Source organism: Pan paniscus, chromosome 2, assembly GCF_029289425.2.
Source record: "Pan paniscus chromosome 2, NHGRI_mPanPan1-v2.0_pri, whole genome shotgun sequence".
NCBI lineage: Eukaryota > Metazoa > Chordata > Mammalia > Primates > Hominidae > Pan > Pan paniscus.
The window spans coordinates 36,871,031-36,879,756 of NC_085926.1; the positions used below are offsets into that span (position 1 = coordinate 36,871,031).

Here is an 8,726-nt window from a genome sequence, read left to right on the forward strand (position 1 = left end):
ATGCAAGTGGCTAGGACACAGAGACACAACCACTGTCTCTCCTGTCCCCCTCCTTTCTTAAAACACTATAAAATAAGCCTTGAAATATTTGTCCCTGAGACAGCCATTGCCTGCCTACTTGTCTGTGTCCCCCAAGGGTATTTGCCTCTTTCAGGTCAAACCCCTATTTTGCTAATTTTTGTAGCCATATGGCCTTGAACATAAGGGGTTCTTAAATATCTGTGGTGTAACAATTGAATGCCAGACCCAGAGAAGACGCACATTACTGATTTTCTCCAGTGTGGCCTGGGTGGTTGGAGAGAACTGCCTGGCAGCCCTGACCACATGGGGGGCCTTGGTAAGTGTGCTGAACAAAGGTAGGAGAGGAGAGCACCCAGGAAGATCTTAAGAAGCAGCTGCCAAGGAGACAGGGAAAAGGTGGGGGTCAGAGAAGAGGTCCTTTAGTATTGCTTCCTCTCAAGATGGCAGAGGGAAAGGCAAATTGGTAGGGTAGGGTAGGTCTTAAATATGTGGACAGTTTCAGGTGTTCACAGATGACATGTACCTATGGGGTCATAAAATTTCTTAGGTGTCTTGATGACCAACACAATTCTTGGATAGACAGTAATTATTAATTTTATCATTTTAAATCCAAGTAAGGGGTCAGAGGGGGAAACAGACCCAAGCACACATAAGTGGTGATTTATTTTAAACAATTTGACTTCTTGGGAATGGGGTTTTTGAACTGTACTCCACTTCTTAGGCAGAGCTTTAACAGAATGAGACACATGACTCTTAAGTCAGAATACAGAACTCTACCTATGCTTTTCATGTAGTAATCTCTAAATTATATGACTACTATTTACACAGAGATGACTAAGAAGAACATGAAAAAATGTAAAGAGCTATGTACTAGGGAATAAAGTATGCTTTTCTTTCAAATATTGTCGGCCATTTGTCCAATAAATATTCTTTAAGCTGGCCATGGTCAAACAACTGAAACAAGAAAATTATTGTAATAACTGACAAAGAGTTCATATCCCTCCGTTATAAATAGCTTTCCACTGCAAGAAAAGACCAACATTCTCACCAAAATGTATAAGGATCCTAAGAAACAATTCACAAAGAAACACCAAGTAATTGCTACTAAATATATGAAAAGTGGGTAAATAGGATCACCCTCACTAGTGCATAAGTAAATCAAAAATTGAACAACAAAATATCATTGGAAAATAATTTTAAAAATGACACGAAATGTTGGGGACACTGCTTACAGAGGAAATAGAATACATCATAAATAGGTTTAGCCTCATGGATGTTCACCACCTCGAAAACTTGGAAATACCTCTAAATGTTCCATAATATATAATGGGTTTAAATCAGTTATAGAAGATCCGTATGTTAGAACAACACACAGCTATTTTTAAAATCATGTTGTGGCTGGGCACAGTGGCTCACACCTGTAATCCCAGCACTTTGGGAGGCTGAGGCGGGCAGACCACCTGAGGTCAGGAGTTCGAGTCCAGCCTGGCCAACATGATGAAACCCCATGTCTTCTAAAAATACAAAAATCAGACAGGTGTGGTGGCACGCACCTGTAATCCCAGCTACTCGGGAGGCTGAGGCAGGAGAATCACTTGAACCCAGGAGGGAGAGGTTGCAGTGAGCCAAGATCACACCACTACACTCCAGCCTGGGTGACAGAGTGAGACTCTATCTCCAAAAAATAAAATAAAATAAAATAAAATCATGTTGCAAAAGACCCAGTGCGCTGGCTCATGCCTGTAATCCCAGCACTTTAGGAGGCTGATCAGCTGAGGCGGGCGGATCACCTGAGGCCAGGAGTTCGAGACCAGCCTGGCCAACATGGTGAAACCCCGTCTTTACTAAAACTGCAGAAATTAGCCAGGCATAGTGGTGAGCACCTGTAATCGCAGCTTCTTGGGAGACTGAGGCAGGAGAATTGCTTGAACCCGGAAGGCAGAGGTTGCAGTGAGCCAAGATCACGCCACTGCACTCCAGCCTGGGTGACAAGCGCTAACTCCATCTGGAAAAAAAAAATTGTGTTGTAAAAGAACATTTAATGACAGAGCAAGTTAGTAAATGAAAAATACAGGCCTATACGGTTGAAAAGGCATATTGTAAAAGAACATTTAATGACAGAGCAAGTTAGTAAATGAAAAATATAGGCCTATAAGGTTGAAAAGGCATATAATCCCAAATTGTTTTAAATACATAAAATGTATTGAAAATATGCCAAAATGTTAAAAGCCACGCCTTTGGGATTTGACAGAATTTTAATTTTCTTCCTTGATTTTCTGAATTTCCAATCACTCTACGATGTACCCTCTTACTAATCAGACCATAAATGTTATCAAACAGACTCTTTAAGGGTTTAACTGAAGAATTCAAACACAAGGCATTTCCATTGTATTTACAAATACAAAAAAAAACTCTTCATTTCAAGATTATTTTTCATAGTTCTCTAGAAACCAAGTCAGCTCTTAATGTTATGTGAGCAACAACAAATGTATTCACCCACCTATGTTTCTGCTTTTTATTGATACAATCACATCAAAGGTGAAAGAAGGAATGCCAACCATACAGAAGGCTTTTTTCTTCCTAATAGGATTCATTGAGAGTTACATTCTCATTACATGGAAGAATGCTTTATATCTCTACAGCAGAATACAGATGGCTCCGTTGTTGGGTCTTTAAAAAAAAGAAAAAACTGACCAACTGATGATTTATTTATAAGATGAAATTATTAAATAAAAGTGGTAATAATTTACCATAATGACAATATTCTTCATAGCTAATATCTGCTAAGTACCTACTATGTGCTTTACATCATTGTGTCTTTTCATTCTTATAAGAAGCCTCGGCCAGGCACAGTGGCTCACGCCTGTAATCCCAACATTTTGGGAGGCCAAAGCAGGCAGATTAGCTGAGGTCAGGAGTTCGAGACCAGCCTGGCCAACATGGTGAAACCCCTATCTCTACTAAAAATATACAAAAATTAGCCAGGCATGGTAGTGCATGCCTATAGCCCCAGCTACTCAGGAAGCTGAGGCACGAGAATCACTTAAGCCCAGGAGATGCAGGTTGTAGTGAGCTGAGATCAAGCCACTGCATTCCAGCCTGGGCAACAGAGTGAGACTCTGTCAAAAAAAAAAAAAAAAAAAAAAAGTGCTATAAGGTCAGCGTGACTCTATCTCTATTTTGCACATAAGGAAAGTGAAGCAAAGACAGGTTAAGCCACTTACCACTTGCCACAGTCACACTGAAATTGGTAATGTGAGAATTCCAACCTAGGTGGCCTCACTTTAAGAGCCAAACTATACTCTGAAGGGCCAAGACAGAGGCTAAAAGATCAGCACCCAGTAAAATCACTAGGGTATCTTATATTTTGGCTGGCACTGAGCACTCTACCCTGCATTTTCAGTTTCGTTAATGGTGTAAAAGCTACAAAATACTTAAGGACAATTGCACACCTGCCTGGCTGGCTTTCAGAAATTTTCACTATGTCTCTATGAGAATTCAAACTCTAGTTGTTGGAAGCTGTCACAGGCTGCTGAGCTACATATGAGGAAGAAGATGCAAGAAAAATGCAAATGCACTGAGTAGATTTTGAAACAAGCAAGTCTAAAACAGAGCAGATCCAGGTGGTTGTGGGTTTTATGACTCATTGTGTATACGTATACACATGAAGTTCTGTAACTGACGTACAGGATTACAGCAAAGACTGGCAACACAGATGGCCTATGGAGGGGTTATTACTGAAATGGGCAGAGAGGATGGCTTTCCCTTCATACATTATCTGGGTACTACTTGAATTCTTGACAACAAATTTGTTTACTTTTTTATTTTATTTTTTGGGGTTTTTTGTTTGCTTGCTTGCTTTTTTTGTTTAGGGTTGCCAAAAGAGCCCAAAAGCAGTCAATGATCCAAGATTAACTCGGGAATGCTGGCAGTAGCAGTAGATCCAAGTTGAAGCTAGAAAGAGTATGTCTCTTTTGTGTGTGTGTGTGTGTGTGTGTGTGTGTGTGTGTGTGTGTGTGATGGAGTCTCACTCTGTCACCCAGGCTGGAGTGCAGTGGCACAATCTTGGCTCACTGCAACCTCCATCTCTCGAGTTCAAGCCATTCTCCTGCTTCAGCTTCCTGAGTAGCTGGGATTACAGGCGTGCTCCCTGTAATCCCACCATGCCCAGCTAACTTTCTATATTTAGTAGAAATAGGGTTTCCCCATGTTGGCCAGACTGGTCTCGAACTCCTGACCTCAAGTGATCCGGCCGCCTCGTGTCCCAAAGTGCTGGGATTACAGGCTTGAGCCACCATGCCCGTCCTTTTCCTTCTATCTTTCTATCTTTCTTTCTTGCCTGTTTGCTTGCTTGCTTGCTTGCTTGCTCACTTACTTTCTTGCTTGCTTTCTTTTTCTTGCTTTGTTTCTCTCCTCTCCTCTCCTCTCCTCTCTTTCTCTCCTCTCCTCTCCTCTCTTTCTTTCTCTCTCTCTTAAAAGTGACTCCTCTTCCCCACAGGAAGGGTGCCACAGACAGTCAAGGATAAAAATCCAAAGTCAGAATATATCCTGGGGACTTCAATGTGTTTTGTTTTGTTTTTTTCTTTTTTTCTTGGGGAAAGGGGTACAAATGTGGGACAAGAAGAACAGGAATTTTCTTAAGAAACTCACTCAAAATATTTCATAAGGCCCCTGGAAAAGTATGAGGTGCTGCACCCAAGTCTTCCCTACCCAGGGCATTTAAATAGGACAAGACCGGAACACCTTGCCACCACCCCCCTCAGCTGTCTCACCATCCTGCCCCCGACCAAAGCCCAGTAAAGTGGCCTGCACTAAACCTAAGGCATTACCAGTGCAACTTATCCCCTTCGCCCATCAACTTTAAGTTATTCCTCATTTATTTACAGCCTCAATTACACCCAACTACATGCACACCAAAGATGGCATTTCTAAAGCCAGTTGACGAGACCAGCTCCGAACTGTTTTTGTAAAATGTATAACCTAAAAGTCATTCTCACAGCAAAAAGTAAACACCATAAATAATTATCTACCTCCCCAATATCTGGGGTCTCTTGACTGTTTTTGGGTTTGTTTTGTTTTTGTTTTTTTTTTGAGACTGAGTCTCACTCTGTCGCCCAGGCTGGAGTGCGGTGGTGCAATTTTGGCTCACTGCAAACTCCATCTCCCGGGTTCAAGCTATTCTCCTGCCTCAGCCTCCTAAGTAGCTGGGATTACAGGCGCACGCCACCATGCCAGGCTAATTTTTGTATTTTTAGTAGAGACAGGGTTTTCACCATGTTGGCCAGGCTGGTCTTGAACTCCTGAGCTCAAGTGAGCGCTCAGGTGATCCCTCGGTCTTCCAAAGTGCTGGGATTACAGACATGAGCCACTGCACCCAGCTGGTGTCTTCTTTTTTTTTTTTTTTTAAGTAAATTTTATTGAGGTACAATTTACATATGATAAAATTCACCCATTTTAAGTGTTCGATTCATTTAACAAAATTTATGATCATGCAACCACAACCACAGTCATGATACAGAACACCCCCAATCCCCCATCCCCAGCTCCTGGGAACATTTTTCTAGATTTTTTATTTATTTATTTATTTCGAGAAGGAGTTTTCACTCTTGTCACCCAGGCTGGAGTACAATGGCGCGATCTCGGCTCACTGCAACCTCTGCCCCGTGGGTTCAAGCCATTCTCTTCCCTTAGCTTCCCTAGTAGCTGCTATTACAGGTGCCCACCACCACGCCCAGCTAATTTTTGTATTTTTAGTAGAGACGGGGTTTCACCATGTTGGCCAGGCTTGTATCAAACTCCTGACTTCAGGTGATCCACCTGCCTCAGCCTCCCAAAATGCTGGGATTACAGGCGTGAGCCACCACACCAGGCCTATTTTATTTCTTTTTTGTTTTTTGTTTTTTGAGAAAGAGTCTCATCTCTGTCACCCAGGCTGGAGTGCAGTGGCCCGATCTCCACTCACTGCAAGCTCCGCCTCCCGGGTTCACGCCATTCTCCTGCCTCAGCCTCTTGAGTAGCTGGGACTACAGGCGCCGGCCACCACGCCCGGCTAATTTTTTGTATTTTTAGTAGAGATGGGGTTTCACTGTGTTAGCCAGGATGGTCTAAATCTCCTGACCTCGTGATCCACCCGCCTTGGCCTCCCAAAGTGCTGGGATTACAGGTGTGAGCCACCGCGCCAGGCCTACCTATTTTATTTCTTAAATTGACATATTGATAATGTACATATTCATAGTGATGTTTTGATGCATATAATGTATAAGTGATCAGATCAGGTATGTAGCATATCCATCATCTCAAACATTTATTATTTCTTTGTGTTGGGAATGTTCAATAACCTCCTTCTAGCTATTTGAACTATATGTTATTGTTAACTACAGTCATCCTACAGTGATAAAGAACTGTTTTTAATTTTCACACACCCAACACACATGTGCCTTCCCACTGGATCTGAACTTTCAGCACACCCTAGTCCTATTATTCATATAGCATCTACCCTATGCTGGGCACTGTGCTGGGGATCAGGAGTCTGATGGTGAAAGGATGGCCACTATCCCCACCTTCCAGAAGTTTACTGTCTGTTAGGGAGATGAACATTAAGTACATCAATAATCACACAAATATTATAGTTAAAATATTTTTCTTCTTATGAAGAAAAAGTAGAGGGTATAAGAAAGGCTGTAACAGGAGATCACAGCTTAGATTGCAGGGATCAAGGCAAGTCTGTTGGAATTGACGTTTAAGACAAGATCTAAATAGTGAGCGGTTAGCCCAGTGACGAGGACAGTAGGTGTCCAGGCCACAGAAACAGCACATGCAAAAGCTCTGAGCTTCACAGTTCAAGAACTGCCAGGTGAGTAGGATGCAAAAGTGAAGCTGAAAGAGTAGGTAATTGCTGCAGTAAGTAGATGATGGATCTTGAAGGCCATCAGAGGGTCTTGGAATTCATCTAAATGCAACTGGGAAAGCAGCATTGTCTATGACAACTTTCTGTGATAATGCAAATGTTCAATTTTATACTATACAATACAGAAGGCACTAGCCACAACTGGCTACTGTACATTTGAAATATGACTAGTACAAATGAAGAACTGAATTTCAAATCTAACTTAATTTTAATTAACTTTGCAATACATAGCCACATGTGGCTAGTGGCTACCGTATTGAACAGTAAAACACTAGAGGGTTTTAGGTTGCGGATTAACAAGATCCAATTCGGCCTGGCACAGTGGCTCACATCTGTAATCCCAGCACTTTGGGAGGCCAAGGCGGGCAGATCACGAGGTCAGGAGTTCAAGACTAGCCTGGCCAACATGGTGAAACTCCGTCTCTCCTAAAAAAATACAAATTAGCTGGGCATGGTGGCACATCCCTGTAATCCCAGCTACTCAGGAGGCTGAGGCAGAATTGCTTGAACCTGGGAGGCAGAGGTTGCAGTGAGCCAAGATCGTGCCACTGCACTCCAGCCTGGGTGACAGAGCAAGACTCTGTCTCAAAAAATAAAAAAACCAAGATCCAATTGATACTTCCAGATCATCCTGGCTGAAGGCAAGATGGAGAGAAATAAGCCAATGTAAAATGGATGCAGGAAGAGCAGCCAATAAGAGTTCCTGATGAATTTCATGGGCTTGAGAGTGGAAGGCAAAAGAAATCAACTCCAAGGCTTTTAGCCAAATTTTACTTTGCATTACAGAAACAGGGGCTTTGGTTTCAAATATAAATGTATGGGGTTTTTTTGTTTTGTTTTTTGTTTTTTGTTTTTTTGAAGAGACCGGAGTCTTGCTCTGTCCCCCAGCCTGGAGTGCAGTGGTGCAATCTTGGCTCACTGCAGCTTCCACCTCCCAGCTTCAAGAGATTCTCCTGCCTCAGCCTCCCAGGTAGCTGGGATTACAGATGTACGCCACCACGCCTGGCTAATTTTTTAATTTTTAGTAGAGACAGAGTTTCACCATGTTGGCCAGGCTGGTCTCGAACTCCTGACCTCAAATGACCTGTCCACCTCAGCCTCCCAAAGCACTGGGATTACAAATGTGAGCCACCGTGCCCAGCCAAATGCATGTAATATTGGATTTTCTTTTATACAAATACATACACTCACACGCACACACGCACACAGCCTAGCTCCCTGAGGATAACTATTGCGATACCACTGCATCTAATGGGGCAAAGTATATGCTCTGTAAAGCACATAAATTTGGGAAATACACAAAAGCCTCGAATAGATAAACTTAAAACTGTCAAAGATGAACCAAATAGAAATATATTCTATATTTTTTTCATGAAATGGGAAAAAAGAAATATATTCTATAGGACAATATACATTATGAGCTAAATATGGTGTCATCAACCCATTAAAGTGTTTCAGCAACAACAGCAGGGGAAGGAGGAGGCAGGAGACACAGAGAACCATTCACCCCTCTAAAAGAGAGGTCATCCCCATACCAGGACCAGGAAAGATCAAGAGGTGAACTTCTTTCTTTCTTTTTGTGTATTTATCTGTTTGTTTAAGGGAGGGCAGGAGATGTTGGAAGTTTGGTGGGAGCAGAGAAGAGAGAGGCGAGTTTAAGATTTTCTCCAAGTACCATTTCTTTCATTACCAAGTATTTAGTAAACTTGGGGCTACCTCTGTATGTATTAATCTGGAGTTGGTTTTCCCTATAGCATGCATTCTCAATGGGGCAATATTGCCCCCAAAGGAAAGAAAA

The 8,726-nt window shown here is 42.2% G+C and overlaps 1 protein-coding gene across 2 annotated transcripts in view; it reads right to left on the reverse strand.

Annotated features, from left to right (window-relative positions):
- Positions 1–8,726, reverse strand: part of TRANK1 (tetratricopeptide repeat and ankyrin repeat containing 1) — a 119,046-nt gene that overhangs the window by 82,546 nt on the left and 27,774 nt on the right. The window lies entirely within an intron of this gene.